The sequence below is a fragment of the Carcharhinus amblyrhynchos genome, chromosome 1 (assembly GCF_965287045.1).
Source record: "Carcharhinus amblyrhynchos chromosome 1, sCarAmb.v2.hapA, whole genome shotgun sequence".
Taxonomy (NCBI): domain Eukaryota; kingdom Metazoa; phylum Chordata; class Chondrichthyes; order Carcharhiniformes; family Carcharhinidae; genus Carcharhinus; species Carcharhinus amblyrhynchos.
The window spans coordinates 49,274,336-49,290,382 of record NC_137324.1 but is presented as its reverse complement, the minus strand read 5'-3'; the positions used below and the strand labels follow the sequence as shown (position 1 = coordinate 49,290,382).

The window sequence follows — 16,047 nt, the reverse complement described above, 5'->3', positions numbered from 1 at the left end:
CAGAGCAAGATAGTTCACATATGCCAGTTTGTGTGACTTTGTTGGCAATGTGTCGTTCTTGTGGATGTTGCAAAGCATGGGCGCCAGTAAGCTTAAAGTTCTGAGCCGTGAGGCAGTCCATTGTTGAGGGATCAAGGTGAGCTGACTTTGTTGCCAAGGTGGGCACATAACCATCTATTGCATAGTATTTTGGGGCAGGGGATAATCCTTGAGAGTTTCAGTATCAGGTTTTTAATCTAGACTGTGCCATTGGTTGATGACAGGCCTGTGATGGCTGCACTGGTCAAGTTGCCTCTGGACACATCTTCCACCATGCTTTTGGAAAGAGATTTATTGAAGAAAACCTGGGGAATACTATCTTTGCTAGCTGCCTTCCCATTCCACATGCCTGCCAACCCTTCCTTTGCAACTTATGGGCCTTTAAACCCTTTTAAACCTTTGTCCACCACTTCTCATTAATTAATGCAATTAATATTTAAGCATCGAAGTTGCCATTACTAAAATACCATTGAATAGGAATGACAGTGGATTACAACTGGGAGGTACACCACAAGCTACACCTCTTATTCAAAGCTTAGCTTTTTGTCTTGGGGGTGAAAATCAAGTCCCATATCTTCAAGCTAGTCAAAGGTGCTGTTGATGTGGAAGGTTCTTCATAACATGGAGTGGTTAATGCATGAAATGAACTTCCATATAGTGATGGAGGTCAAATCCATGGATTTATTAAAAAACTATTGAAATGCTGTTGTGGGAAGTCTTTTGCATCTTAATGAATGAATGATTATCATTTTTGTGACAATCATGTGATTTGCATGTTTAGAACAATTGCAAATTAGTGAGCCACTTGACCCAGATTTCGTCATCCTTTGGAAGTTGTGCTTTGATTTTCCTGGTCAAGAAAATCAAAATGTATTTTTCTCTTCAGCTTTTTGTGTACTCTTCATTATTTTGTCTTCTCTATCTGTTTTCATTTTTATACTTCTGCTTTCTGTCTGTTCCTCTCTCCTTTTTTGTCTTTCCATTGCCTCATGTCTGCCCCCTCTCTCTTTCCCTCTTTGTCGCTTCTCCCTGATTACAGCCTCTAAACTAAAAAAAATTCAAGTGCTTGGACAGATGACTCAATACTCAGAATATTTCTAAAGGCTGACACTAAATGTAACATCAAAGTGCTTATAAAATTGCCTAACGCACACCAAATTGTGTTCATCCATCATCATCCATGTACTTGCTGACCAACATTGACCTTGCTTAAGTGATATCACAATTTTAAAATTCTCTTTCTTGCTTTCAAATCCTTCTACGGTCTGGTCCCTCACTATCTCCAAGCCTACAACTTTCCGAGTTATGGGCATTCCTTGAATTCTCACCTCTTGAGTATCTTCAATTTTAATTGCTTGACTATTGGTGGCCATGCCTTCAATTGTCTATGTCCTGGCATTGCCTCTGTAAACCTATCTTTAAAACATTTCTCTTTGGCCAGATTTCTGGTTATTTGATCTAATAGGGCGAATATTAACGTGCCATCTCCAATGGGAATCGGAATGGGCAAGGGGCGGACTGTGGAAAGGTCTGTTGACCTCAGGTGGGATTTTCCGGTTTCAGAGTGATTGTGGCCGGAAAATCCTGCTTGATATCTCTTTTATATGGATCAGTGTCACGGTGGAATGGTAGCACAGTGGTTAGCACTGCTGCTTCATAGCTCCAGGGACCTGAGTTCGATTCCTGGCTTGGATCACTGCCTGTGTGGAGTTTGCACACTCTCCTCGTTTCTGCGTGGGTTTCCTTCGGGTTCTCTGGTTTCCTCCCACAAGTCAAAGATGTGCGGGTTAGGTTGATTGGCCATGCTAAAAAATTGCTCCTTAGTGTTCTGAGGTGCGTAGGTTAGAGGGATTAGTGGGTAAAATATGTAGGGTCTACGTGGGATTGTGTTCAGTGCAGACTCGAAGGGCTGAAGGGCCTTTTTCTGCACTGTAGGGTTCTATAATCTATGATCTCTGTGACTTTGTTTCATAATGCTCTTACCAAGTGCCTTGGGGTATTCTATTCCATTACACGTTCTGTATAGATTGGTGCACATTGTTGTGGATGATCATCAATCACAACAGGGTTCCTGCGTATGTCTTGTATCTTTTCTTTTGCCTCAAGCATTCACACCACTTTGCAACTGGTGCCACATTGCAGTGGAGCTGATGGGCCATTTTGCAACCCACCTTTCTTGCAAAAAAAGCAGGCCCATCCCATTAATTGAATCCTGTTGCACACACTCAAGGTGACCATCTTTGCAAAATGGCATAGCTATTCACTCTAACCATTCATTCCAAGCACCCTGCCTAAGTGTTACTGCTTCTTCATGTATGGAGAAATCCGATTCTAGCTCTGGTGCAGTTCTGGTGCAAGTCATCAGCACTCGGCAGACTATCCAAGTGTAACAGCCTTGATGAGGTTGGCCTCTTGGAGTATGAGCTCCCTGATGGAGGTCGTAATTGCCTGCTCAATCAGGGAGCTCACCTGTACGTATATATGGGAGTGTCAGGTCTTCTGGCACTCCTGATTTTGACTGTGTACCTGAAGCACTCTAGGAGTGGAATGGAGATTGTAAATAAAGGCAACCTGGTGGTGGAGTTATTTCACCCTGAGGTATCTATTCACTTATCATTGGTTGTTCCTTAATTTGACGAAGATGTTATCATGGACAGAATGCAGTTGCTCTTTCATTGCCCGTAATCAGTATGTTTCATATAGAAGGAGCTGTGTCTTATCTTAGTTCTGGACCTTGTATCCCAGTTAAATAGTTCAGCAGCAAGCTTTGGTGAGCTTAAAATGAATAAGATTGTTATTGGAATAAGGGCCTTGCAAAACAAAAGGTTTACAGCAAACTGTGAGGTTTCTTGTAGTTGAATAGTTAGGCGGTTGGTTCTCAGGTGAGCTTGAAACTGGAACAGATTTTGAAATCTGGCTGCAGCTTGTTTCTGAGTTTAGTTCACAAACTGGCTGAACTGATGCTGCTAATGGCTTTAGTGGAACTTTCTGGACATAGCTCCAAACTGACAAATTAAGAAAAATGGCTGACTCCATATGTTTTTTTTCCCACAAGTTCAAGGTATGATATTCATGTTGATTCCATGTCCTGTGTTGTGGGTTAACACCTCAGGTTTGGGGAGTCGCTGTCTAGTTTTAGAATGACCCATTCAAGCCAGATAAGATCCTCTGAGTCACTTCAGGAATGGGCATCGACTCACTTCAGTTTCTTGTCCCCTCTTGAGACAGTGGACTATTGCTAATCCACAAAAGAATTGAGGTGACGTTGGGTGGCCTTCTTTCTCAGCATTTTTGAATCATATTTTAAATATAAAATTTAGTTTGACGTTCAGAGTATGACATGCCAGTACTGGGTATGACAATGTCCATTCAGGTTTGGGAGGTTCTGCCATGGGGCTTCATGATACTGTACAGGCTGATTCTCAACCAGCAGATATTTGAGCACATGGTGCAGAATGTTGCATGAGGTAAGTTGGATTGAGAATGCAGGATTTGCTTCCTTTTCTTTCCATCTCTGCTCTGCCTCACACATTTGGAATCATAGTGTGATGCAGCTTGAGGGGCAAGTTCTCTCCATTTTGAAGGACTGTCTTGTATGTGGAATTGAAGGTATCAAGCATGGCTTGCAAATCTACTGCTGAGTGGGCAATGACACTGCAGTCATTCACAAACTGTAGATCATGTATGTCTAAGGGTGTCAGTTTAGTTTTGGCATTGAGGTGACTGAGGTTAAACAGTTTTCCATTCAGGTGGCACTTCAATGGAATCATAGGATCTCCACAGTTCAGGGAGAGCAATTCAGCCCATTGACTCTGGACTGACCCTCCGACATAGCATCTTACCCAGGCCCACCACCCCACCTGATTCTTGTAACCCTCTCATATTTATCATGGCTAATCCATCTAACCTGCGCTTCTTTGGACTGTGGGAGGAAACCGGAGCACCCAGGGGAAACCAACACAGACACAGCGAGAACATGCAAACTCCACACAGACAGTCACCCAAGGCTAGAATTGAACGTGGGTCCCTGACACCATGAGGCAGCATTGCTAACCACTGTGCCACTCCTAATATTCACACCAGAAAGCAGTTGATACCCTGCATTCTTACAACCTGGGTGGCACAAACTGGCACCCTCCAAAATGGGGCTGACCAGATCAGGAATGCTGAGTCTGGGCTGTCAACCCAAATTAGCCCACGCCCTATAAAACACTCCTGAAAATTGCTCACCATTTCTTAAAGGGCCTCTTAGGCATCCCAAATCAGAAAAACCCAGCCAAAAGAATTTGCAGAGGGATATGCATGGGTTAAGTGCAAATGTATGGAAAATGGAGTACAATGTGGGTGATTGTGACATTGTCCATTTTGGCAGGAAGAAAAGAAACACAAAATATTGTTAAATGGAGAGAAACTGCAGAATGCTGCAGTGCAGAGGAATTTGGGTGTCTGTACAAAACCTTAGCATAGAGTTACAGCAAGTTAACAGGAAAGCCACTTGGCGTTTGGTGCAGGGTGGATGGACTATAAAAGTAAGGATTTTTGTCAGTGAGTGCAGCACATTAGTGAGATTAGACCCAGAGTATTGTATAAAGTTTTAGTCTTAATTAAGGATGGGATATTTGCATTGGAAGCAGTTCAGACAAGGTGTACGAAGTTGATTTCTGGGGTGAAGGCATTGTCTTCTAGAGACCCATTGAGCAGGTTGGACCTGTACACATTTGGAGTTTAGAAGAATCAGCAGTGATTTTATTGAAACATGATGTTTATTTTCGTAAGGGAATCTATAACTAGGGGGTACAATTTAAAATGAGGGTCTCCCATTTAAGATGGAGATGAGGAGCAAATTCTTGTCTCAGGCAGTCATTAGCCTTTGTAATTCTTTTCCACAGAGAGTAGGGTAGCTGGGTCATTGAAATCATTCAAGGCTGAATTAGACAGATTGCTGACCTACAAGGGAGTCCAGGGTTAATGTGGACAGATATAAAAATGGAGTTAAAGTCACAAACAGATAAAGCGTTCTGTTATGTATTCAAGTTGTTCCTGTTGGAACAAAGGCATTTTAAGGGATCAATCACGTGATGTTCTGATTATGTCATTGGCCTTTTGCACAGGCAGTCTATCCTAATAGCCTGTAGAGTAAACACCTTTCTAATAAAGCTTTTGGTTGTTTGTATCTTTATGGTCCGCAAGTCTACACTTTAAAAATATGGTGCATTCAAATTGATGTTCCCCTGGAAAACTGTGTAAACAAACTCTCCTGATCAGAGCCATTCAAATGGCTAGATTGCTGAGCTGAAGTTCAAAGCCTTGTGAAAGCCTAGCCATCTATCAAAGTTTTGAAACAGCAAAACAGATGGCTTAGCTGAACTTAAAGGAAAACACGAAAGCAATGAGGAGGCAGTGGTGTAGTGAGTGGTATTGTCTCTGGACTAGTAATCCAAAAGTCTAGAGTAATGCTGTAGGAACCTGGGCTTAAATCCCACCATGGCCATTGGTGAAATTTGAATTCAATTAAAAATAAAGAAATCTGAAATTGAAAGTCTAATGATAGCCATTAAACAAACTACTGTTGATTGTCACAAAAACCTATTTAGTTTACTTCGTTGGTCTGGCCTCCTTGTGACTCCAGATTCACAACAATGTGGTTGTCTCTAAAATGACCCCTCAAAGGGAATAAGGGGTGGGTAATAAATGCTGGCCCAGCCAGAGACACAAACATTTCATGAAGAAGAAAACACAATCGGAACTGGATTTTAAAACAGGCTAGCCAACATTGTTCAGCTTAGGATAGCACTTTATGTGGTAGATAAAAATCTCTGAAGAATTTTCAATTTCCATGATGCTTGATAGGTTTGCCAGTTACCTTCCTTTGTATGGCTTTATGTGAAAAGGCTGTTGTTTCAATTTAATGTCAAATTTCCTAACTGGTGGGGTGTCTTGAAGGTCCCCCATAGATGGGCAGATCTAAGCTGTTGCTAATAAGAATAATTTCTCTGTGTGTTGCTGCATCCCATCGAATGGGAAGTGGGGGAAATGATATTTGAGAGGACTGCAAACCACTGACTGGGAGTTGATCTCTGAGTTTCTGAGATGTTCTCATTATAGAGTGTAATTGTGCGTTTGGTGTGATGACTTAAGACTCATATGTGCACAATACTCGGCTGTTGAGAAGGTCACAGCTACAGCTGGAGTATGAAGAATGGTGGGCTTTTTCTACCCGAGCTTGTCCCGGGGAACTTGTTGATGATGTTCCCTCGATTCTCAGTCTTTTCAGCAGCTTTCGGGGGTGGCGATGCTAAGTTAGTGGGGAGGAGGGGTGGTGTCAAGGAGCACTCCAAGACGGGTGGAATTTGTCAGATCAAGTCAAGAAAAACATGGCTTGTTAACCACCAGAAGTAACAACCTGGCAACTACATTATTTCATGGCCACTTACGCTTTCAAATCAAAGCATTATCATCACTCAGTGTCGTATAAACAAAGAGAACTTCTGCAACAGCATTTCATAATGACATGTGAAATAGGCCAATATCTTTTGAAGTGACCTTTCATATGGTTCCCATATCTAAACCATGCTTCACCCATTGTTCACAAGACCCCTTGTGCTGTTGTGATTCATATCGCCCAATAGAAAGGGGAGGCGATGGCCTAATGGTACTATCGCCAGACTATTAAACCAGGAACTTAGCTAATATTCTGGGGACCCGGGTTCGAATCCTGCCATGGCAGATGGTGGAATTTGAATTCAATGATAAATATTTGGAATTAAGAATCTACTGATGGCCATGAAATTGTTGTCAATTGTCGAAAAACCCATTTGGGTCACTAATGTCCTTTAGGGAAGGAAATCTGACGTATATGTGGCTCCAGAGCATAGCAATGTGGTTGACTCTCAACTGCCTGCGGGAAACTTTCAATGGACAATAAATGCTGGCCAGCCAGTGACGCCCATGTCCTACAAATGAACAAAAAAAAGACCCACCCGCCATCAAAAGTTCAAAAATGCCCCACTTTCACAATGGTCCTGACAATGTTAGGACAATGGCATATGGGCTCCCATTCCACCCCATCTCTCACGCTGACCAAAATTGCCAGCAGTGGAAATAGGGGTGGGGATCGTGTGTCTGGATCCCACCTGCCATTTCTAAAGCCGACTCTAAAACCATGTTAAAGCAGTGGAGCTTGGGTCAAGGCAAAACTAGACAGGTTTCTGATTGATAAGGGAGTCAAGGGTTATGGAGGGAGCAGAAAGGAAAATGGACACAGTCTGATCTGCATGATCTTATCGAATGGCAGACCAGGCTTGAAGGGCTGAATGGCCAACTCCTGCTCCCAAATCCTATGAAGACAGGAAAATCCAGGCTGTCATGTTCAGTGAGTTCCTGGTATACAGCACTTGCTGGTAGTCATGATGTGGAGATGCCGGCGTTAGACTGGGGTAAACACAGTTAGAAGTCTCACAACACCAGGTTAAAGTCCAACAGGTTTATTTGGTAGCAAATGTCACTAGCTTTTGGAGCGCTGCTCCTTCGTCAGGTGAGTGGGAGGGAGATCTGATCACAAACAGGGCAAATAAAGAGACAAACTCAATTTACAAAATAATGGTTGGAATGCGAGTCTTTACAGCTAATCAAATCTTAAAGGTACAGACAATGTGAGTGGAGAGAGCATTAAGCACAGGTTAAAGAAATGTGTATTGTTTCCAGCCAGGATAGTTAGTGAGATTTTGCAAGTCCAGGCAAGTCGTGGTGGTTACAGATAGTGTGACGTAAACCCAAGATCCTGGTTGAGGCCGTCCTCATGTGTGCGGAACTTGGCTATCAGTCTCTGCTCAGCGACTCTGCGTTGTCGTGTGTTGTGAAGGCTGCCTTGGAGAACGCTTACCCGAAGATGAGAGGCCGAATGCTTGTGACCGCTGAAGCATTTCCCAGCAGGAAGAGAACAGTCTTGCCTGGTGATTGTTCAGCGGTGTTCATTCACCAGTTATCGTAGCATTTGCATAGTCTCCCCAATATACCATGCCTTGGGATATCATTTCCTGCAGCATATTAGGTAGACAACGTTGGCCGAGTTGCAAGAGTATGTACTGTGAACCTGGTGGATGGTGTTCTCACATGAGATGATGGCATCTGTGTCGATGACCAGGCATGTCTTGCAGAGGTTGCTGTGACAGGTTTGCGTGGTGTCGTGGTCACTGTTCTCCTGAAGACTGCGTAGTTTGCTGCACAGTGGTCTGTTTGAGGTTGTGTGGTTGTTTGAAAGCGAGAAGGGAGGGTGTGAGGATGGCCTTGGTGAGATGTTTGTCTTCATCAATGACATGTTGAAGGCTCCGGAGGAGATGTCATAGCTTCTCTGTCCCAGGGAAATACTGGGCAACAGAGGGTACTCTGTCCACCGTGTCCCATGTTTGTCTTCTGTGGTTTTTCGCTGTGGTGTGTCAGAACTGTTGATCGATGAGTTGAGCGCCATATCCTGTTCTTATGAGGGCATCTTTCAGTGCCTGGTGGTGTCTGTTGCGATCCTCCTCATCTGAGCAAATCCTGAGTATATGGAGGGCTTGTCCTCAGGGGATGGCTTCTTTAATGTGTTTAGGGTGGAAGCTGGAGAAGTGGAGCATCGTGAGGTTATCTGTGGGCTTGTGGTACAGTGAAGTGCTGAGTTGACCGAGCTTAATGGAGATGCGTGTGTCCAAGAATGCAACTGATTCCGGAGAGTAGTCCATGGTGAGTCTGATAGGGGGATGGAACTTGTTGATGTCATCATATAGTTGTTTCAGTGATTGTCCACCATGAGTCCAAAGGAAGAAAATGTCATCAATGTATCTAGTCTATAGCATTGGTTGAAGGTCCTGCGCGGTGAAGAAGTCTTGTTCGAACCTGTGCGTGACGATGTTGGCATATTGAGGTGCGAATTTAGTCTCCGTGGCTGTTCCGTATGTCTGGATGAAGAACTGGTCGTTGAAGGTGAAGACATTGTGGTCCAGGATCAAGCGGATGAGTTGTAAAATTGCATCTGGAAACTGTCAGTTGTCGGCGTTGAGTACTGAGGCAGTTGCAGCAATACCACCATTGTGGGGGATGCTGGTATAGAGCGCCGAGACGTCCATTGTGACGAGGAATGCTCCTGGTTCAACTGCTCCATGTGTGCTGAGTTTCTGTAGGAAGTCCGTAGTGTCGTGACAAAAGTTGGGGTTCTACGTACAATGGGTTTCAGGATGCCCTTGACATAGCTGGAGAGGTTCTCGCACAGGGTATTCAACTGTAATCCTTTCCTCATCTGTTTTTCACCGATGCTTCTTGATAGTAGATGTTTCTGGGTTATATATGAGACCCCTGACTGTGATGTCTTTGTTTCCATCCCTGTCCTTAATGTTATGATATTGAAAGGAAAGAAAGGTAGGCATTCATATGGTACTTTTCACACCCTCAAGATTTTCTGAAGTGCTTAGAGAACATCAGAAGTAACAGAAGGAGTCAGCCATGAAGAAATTCTATGATTCTCTTCTCTAAAGCCCCTTCTCCAGCCTGTTCTGCTATTCAATAACAAAAATAGGTAATGCTGGAAAATCTCAGCAGGTCTGACGGCATCTGTGGGGAAAGAATAGAGCCAACGTTTGGGTCTGGATGGCCCTTTGTCATATCTGACAAACAATGAAGTATGTTTTGAAAGGGAGTTGCTGCAGTGATGTAGGAAATGCGATAGCCAAGTTGTGCACAGGAAACTCCCACATACTGCAGTGAGATAAGTGACTTAGTGTTCAGTTTGAAATACTTTTTCAGCTGTGTATAGGTTATGATACCCAGAGTAATGCTCTACACTAAATAGCGCCACAGGATCATTTATGCCCAACTGAGCTTGGTTTAACATCAAACGAAATGTCCCAGGTGAGATCACCTGACTCAGCACAGCTGAGGTCAGGGGTCAAACCTAAGGATCTCTTTATGTTTGTGCCATATCACATGGTGCATTTATCCCCTGCACTTTCAGCCTCTGGATCAATATTTTTGCTGACTGACTGGGTAGGCTTGCTGGACAATGTATGTACAACAGGCCTTTATTCTGAGAAATCCATTTGGGACTGGTAAATCTGTTCAGACAAACTGACCTATGCAGTAGTTTTTTTAAAAATTGCCTTTCTTGTTTGACAGCAGCATGTGTGTGTTTGTGATATGGACTGCAAATGATAGCGTGTATTGTAGCTTTAGTGAGGTGTTTCATTAGCGGACACTTCAGGGAGTGCTAGTGATTTTAATGTGAGCTGTTGTGCTTGTGCCCATGCCTTATGGTTGTGCTACCAGAGCTTTGGCAGTTTGGATGGGAGGTATACCTATTTTAGATGCTTTGGACTTTCGTAGAAGCTGTTGTGTCTGATAGCCATGGGTACATAACCTCCTTAGCTTGAACTACCTTCCTTAGCCTCCCAATCCACTTATAACCGTGTGAGTTTTTTCTGCCACCACCTTTGTGAGTTATATCGATACACTGTTGGGTTATAATTAGAAGTTCACAAGCCTTTCCTGATTCAGAGTGTCACGTTGTCCCAAGAGATCATGTGGTGGATGTGGTTTAATGGAGCTCTTAGAGTTAGGTATTAAAAATCTCGTACCTTTTGTAGTTACAAAACAAAGTTGAATGAGTACAACTAGTAATATTCAACATTTGCTTTGCTGTTCTGGAAAGAGTGTAGGATAATAAGGGATGAAATGAGTATGAAAAGTAAAGTTTAAAGTTTATTTATTAGTGTCACAAGTAGGCTTACATTCACACTGCAATGAAGTTACTGTGAAAATCCCCTAGTGGCCACACTCCGGTGCCTGATCGGGTATACTGAGGGAGAATTTAGCATGGCCAATGCACCTAACTAGCACATCTTTGGACTGTGGGAGGAAACTGGAACACCTGGAGGAAACATTCTGGGATTGTTCCTGTGATCCATCTTCTTTCACAGGAGGTCCGTCTTCTAGTCTTGGAGTGCTCCCGGAATTCTACCTTCATTTTTCAGGAGTTTCACCTTTTTGCAACAGTGGGTCAGTGATGTTTTGCGTATTTTCAATATGGCACCCAGGCACAATGGCAGACTACGAGTCATCCAGGCCTTCTCCCCCCCTCAACTGAATATGGCATAAAAAAACCCAAGGTATTAAGTAATAAGGTCAGGGGGCTGGAAGATTTGGCATGTTTAACCATTGGCTGTCGAAGCGGTTAAACATACCAAAGTGCTTTATTTAAGGACTTAGTCTTAAAATGGAAGAACTCTGCTCAGAGATACTCCTTGATAGTGTATTGTTTTTATTCACTTTAGTTAAAGGAATTAGTATTCATTTGTAACCCATTATAACCATTCATTTACTATTTTTAAGAAAATAAAGCTCTTCTTGGAGATTACTTGCAAACACAGGCCCCGTAGACGGATGAATGCAGAGAATTTGAGCAATGAATTTAAAGGACCACTGTCAACGTAACTCTTTAATCAGCTGACGAGAGATGTGAGCTCAACGCAGGCGACTTTCAATTAGGCAGACTTGATTAGCCACTCAGCTGTCATCAGTGCCTTGCTTTTTGCTGGTGCGGCCCATCCATTTCATTACATATCGGGACTACCTTAACTAGCTCGAGGTGGTGTGGTTGGGAGAAAAAGTATTCAACAGTTTGAATCACCTTCTTGACCCACTGCAAGAAATAAAGGTGCGATATGGCTGTACGTTGTTGTTGTTGAAATACTGCGAGTTTGAGCCATTGAACATCAAACAGTTAATTTGCAGTGGCCCAAACTGGGAAGCCGTCTGCAGTGATAACACCCCTCCCCCTTCCCATTCTTTCTTATGCTTTATCCAAGCTCATGGTGAAACTTGCTTTATCCCTTTCACGGAACTTTCTAGGCTTCCAACTGTCTCGTCAGTGAAACTTTTTTGTAATATCATCTCTTTGAATCGAAAATCTGTTTGGTTTCTTACTGATGCGTAATGTTTGCAGTAGTTTTTCCATAAGTGATAAAAGGTAAACTAGGAACGTTTAAAAAAAATTAAAAAATGATCCCACACACCCATGATCACTGACTGTTAGGTGTCTGAACTGCTAAATTGAAGGTCTAGGCCCTGGAGAAAGAGAGCGAGACAATTAGCAGAATACGTTTTGTTTCTAAAATGGCTTCTTTTAAAGGGTGTGGTTAAAAACAGCAGAAACGACTGGTATTTTCTGATCTGCATTCTCTGTGCTGTGGCACGTCAGATCCCATAAATCCCAATAAAAATCTCTGACTCTTCCTGGCTAAAAGTAGTAAAGGAGTTTGATTTACTGGTTTAACAGCGAGCATCTGATCTGGGATCTGGCAGCTTTAAAGAAAACAGATTTTTTTGTGGCACCTTCTAATTTTTTTTCGCATTTAAGTAAAATCTAATCCTGTTGGCTGCACTGCCGGTGAACGTTCAAAAATATGAGCAGATAATTTTAGCACAACAATTTCTCAGTGATTTTTTTTTTATTTCTGCTAGGGACACCGCAGCCATTTCATACTGTACTGTCACAAACCTTTATTACAATATTGACTTTCCCAGAGATCACAGCAACATGCTGGGAAAAATAAAGGTAGGGGAACTGTCAGGTTTTATTTAGACGTGATTCTACAGACGCGGTGTTGCAAAAGAAGTTTTAAAATGTGTTTTTGGGGCGAAAAGATTTGCAATAATGTGGCATAAGCAGAGGGAAACACTGGGCAATATGTGCTGCAGTACAGGTTTCCATGGCTGTGTGTGGGGTGGCTGGAACCGGCTGGAACTGGTTTGAAGCAGATCAGCTTCATGAACAATGCAGCCACTGAGCTACATTGCTTCCTTCTTCATGGCAGCAATACAAGAAGCTTGCAGAAAGGTACCATCCAAAACAGCATGATTGCACCCTAGACACATTATTCTGGTATGTGGATAGTATGCTAAATACTTTATAAATGGGTATGTTTGTGGTATCTTTGGGGAGAGAAAAAAAAGAGAGAGGTTGTTTCACTGTCTGGGAGGCAGAGGATTCAAGCATGAAGAAGGGATTGTGTGCTCCCTTTTACAAAAAAAAATGGTGGATTGGGGTAATCTGTTACTTTCTGAGAGACGAAGTGTATATGAATCAGGAGTGTCTATTTAAATCTGCAACCAAATTTCTGTTGCTGTGCAAGATTAGAATGCTGCAAGTTGGACTTTTTGTGCATAACATTGGGGCAGGAAAGACATGCTTTGCTGGCTTGCTAGCAGAGAAGATGGAGGTTTTATTTTCCTATGGTGCTGCTCTTTTTTCAGTTAAAGAAAATGTATATTTGGCTAGGAAATCTTTGAATTTTGGAGGGAGGTGGGGGGGGGGTGGTGGTGGAAAGCCACAGTCTTGTACTATCACACAGCAGACTACATGGACGGTGTCCTACATTTTGCAAGTCACCATGCCAGGAGAATTATGGTCATGAATTTAACCAGTTGAATTTATCAATTATTGTGAAATATTAAAAAAAAGGATTCTTGATCTGTGTGTTTTAGCTGACAGTGAGGTGTGTATGTGTGTGCGTGTTAATATATATATTTTAAATGATGTATGTGTGCATCTGTTTTTATAACTTGAGTATCAGCACAAAGCCTTCTGGGGCTACTGATTGGCACCTCCCTTTAAAAGCCACAGACGCTGCACCCTCAAAGCTTTAAAAAGAAGGAAATGTTCTTTGTTTTTAAGCAATTCTCTGGAGAGGTTTCTTCAGCTACGGCCACCAGTTTTCTCCACACAGCAAATCTGAATTGAAAATAATGTACAGAACATGCACACATCATTAAAGGTGGCTAAATTCAGGCATTTTTATTCCCAAATTGGAAACTTTTCCCTGAGCTGAAGCATTCAGGCCTGTCGCCCAATGATTTTTTTTATATACCCTCCCTCCTTCCTTCCTTTCTGTATTACAGTATTTTAACTTTTGCTGCCAGTAGTCCAGGCAGGCCCTTTTATTGTGTAAGAAAAACATTGGTATTCTCATTAAAAATGAGATCTATGTAGCTACCAAGATTTTCAACAGGGTTTTCACCTCGTTTTGAAGAATCCTGGAAAAGAGAAAATGCCGACAGTGTTTGGATATGCCTCAGTGGTGGTGGTGGCCTAGTTCAGGGTAAGTAACTTGTGATGGTTTAAACAGATAATTTTATTTCCTTAAATATCCTCTGTCTGCTTTCACCGTCTCTCCAGTGTTTTCAAAAATGGGCCCTGGCCTTGGAGGGGTATTAGGATCCATGGCCTGCTAGGGTCGGCACAAAAGTCAAACAACAACAGTCGGGGTCCTGGGGCCTATAGTTCTGACTGTCACAGTCAGAACGTTGTGAACGTGTTTTGTTAGAAATTAAATCGGGCTTTTTTTTAAGAAGACATAAGCTTACATTCGAATTAAAATTGACCATGGGCCAACGTGGCACAGTTCCTTGCAGGATGAACTCAGCTGTGTGCTTCCTCACACAGGAAGGAAGGAATTATTGTCATCACGTCACCCCACACTAATGGGTCTGCTTTTGGGTTAAAGAATGACATTGCTCAGAATGGGATATTGTCTTCCATATTTCCTAAGACAAATGTCAGTTGTTGCATATAGGTGACTGAGCCATACAACTACGATTTCCGAAGTTTGATCCGTGGCTTGTGTTGAGCAGTTAGCTAAGGGCTGTTGCTAAGGATGCTAAACTGATCTTAGGCCCTGGGCTAGAGAACAGTTAATCATCAGTGATTCTGGATTCATTCGTGCCGATGCTTCCTGCAGACTTGACGATGGCAATGATCTTTTGGCTGGCTTCACAGCTTGCACCCTCCATAAGTGTGAGTTCATCTAGAAATCTGCTGGTATCCTAATTTGCATGGGCCCCGTTTGATCACCAATGTGGATGTTGACCCCCAAACCCTTCTGTCTTAATTCTCATTCTTGTACTCAAACCCTTCCACGGCTGTTTCCCTCCCACCTCTGTTCCATCCTGCATCCGGCCAACAACCTCCTGGAAACTCATTGTTCTTATTCTCTTGTGCATTCTCAATGGCCTTGACCCCAATATGGGTGGCCTTGCGGCTATTTAGAGCCAGATTTGGCAATAGGCACACTCAAGTTTGGGTCCCTTACATTTGAGGGGGAACAAATGGACACTGGGAAAGGAAGGGTTTTCAAAGAGCACCAAAGACCTGGCATTTGACCAGCCTTAATATCTTCACAGCTATTGCCTCCCAAACATGTGATTCTATAATTGATCAAAACTAAAATCTCTGTCAGCTCCGGTATACCCCAGGTGGTTTGTGAGTTGACATATGCATTTCACTCTTGTGAAATCATCTGTAAATTGTCGGGGTGTTGAGGTGGTTGTATTTTTGTGCTAATTGCATTCTGGATACCACTGCAGAGATAACAGCATGCTTTTATTTGTTCTTGGAATGTGGGCAATATTCGCATTTATTGCTCATTCCTCACAGGCTTAAGAGTCAATGACATTGTATATGACTGGAGTCATGTGTAGACCAGACCAACTAAAAGGTGGCAAAGTCCCCCAGACTGAAAAACATCAATGAGCCAAGGTTTTAATGACACTTGACATTTTTACCTGGTGCAGGTTTAGCTTCGCAACTTCTTTGGTGGGATTTGAACTTGTGGCCTCTGCATTTCTAACCCAGTTACTCACTGTTTGATTTTTGTCTGACATATGTTCTTACGAAATACCTTATCATAGAATAACACAACACAGAAGGAAGCCATACAGATGGTTGTACTGGCACTCCCATTTAACCCCAGAGTTCTGATGAAAGGCCACTGACCTGAAACCTTGGGCTGGCTTTAATGGGTATCTCATCTGCCGAAAGGAGCATTAGTTAAGTGCCAACCAGAAATTTGACAAGCTAATGATGGACCTTGCATCGGGATCAAGGACCCCAGGGGTACAAGTTCCACCAGCCAAGAGTTGGCGGCAGTTCTATTGAAAGACAGCAACGTTAGGAAGGCAGTGGCTGCTTTCCATACAAGTGGT

The 16,047-nt window shown here is 42.9% G+C and overlaps 1 protein-coding gene across 7 annotated transcripts in view; it reads left to right on the top strand.

Annotated features, from left to right (window-relative positions):
* znf532 (zinc finger protein 532) overlaps positions 1-16,047 on the top strand; it is a 150,629-nt gene that overhangs the window by 21,328 nt on the left and 113,254 nt on the right. The window contains exon 1 of one of the 7 annotated variants that reach the window (XM_080181399.1): positions 12,860-12,949. The exons of 5 other annotated variants lie outside the window; for them this stretch is intronic. The gene's annotated coding sequence lies outside the window, so the exon portion shown is untranslated. Of the gene's footprint in view, positions 1-12,859; positions 12,950-16,047 lie in introns of those variants that run through there. One more of the 7 variants, XM_080181477.1, reaches the window with a different exon arrangement.